We start from the raw sequence: 758 nt of genomic DNA on the forward strand, positions 1-758 counted from the left end.
GAAGACGGCAAAGCGTGCAGAGCATGGCCCCGCTTCCCTCCATTCCAGTTCTCCCAGGATGAAAGCTGTAAGGTTGGATGCAGCTTTCACCATTAACTTCTGATTAGTATGGTTTTATTGCTCATTGCATATGGTAATTAAATGCATTGTTAGCATCCCAGCCCCATCCCTTCAGAAATGCTGAAGTCATTGTCACCAACTTCAGGGTTAACAGTGGCACAGCCACGCTCCTAGTAAGTATTAACCCTCCCAAATTTTATCCGAGGCGAAAAAATAATTCAGAACCAAACCAAACCACGGAGCCGACTATGACCGCAGTTTCCAGAATACTTGGACCTCGATCCAGCTTTCACTGGAAGCTACAGAAAAGCTGCAGTTCAGTGGGAGCCAGGCAGCACCCCTCTTCAACAGCGTGCAACTGAAATCATGGCACCGAGCAAAATCCCAGACCGCTAGCAGTATTTCTGTGCAGCTGAATCCTCGTTTTTGCATTGACACGAACTCTGCCCTTTGCGGTTTTCCATCCAAGGTACAAAAGCAACCCGTGAGCAAAAAGCAGTTCCACCAAGCGTTCACATCGTCACATCCCAAAATCCTAACCACTGCATTGGTACTTAATTTTCCTTTAAAGAGCGAGTTTTACCCCTACTATCCATCAGTAACACATCCGGTATCAGATCGAATTGGCTAATGCACCACTTGTGACATCCAGAAGACATACACATCTGCACACATGTTGCCCTGTTACGGGTGTAGGC

This window comes from Pygoscelis adeliae, unplaced genomic scaffold, assembly GCF_000699105.1.
Source record: "Pygoscelis adeliae isolate BGI_AS28 unplaced genomic scaffold, ASM69910v1 Scaffold1, whole genome shotgun sequence".
Lineage (NCBI taxonomy): Eukaryota > Metazoa > Chordata > Aves > Sphenisciformes > Spheniscidae > Pygoscelis > Pygoscelis adeliae.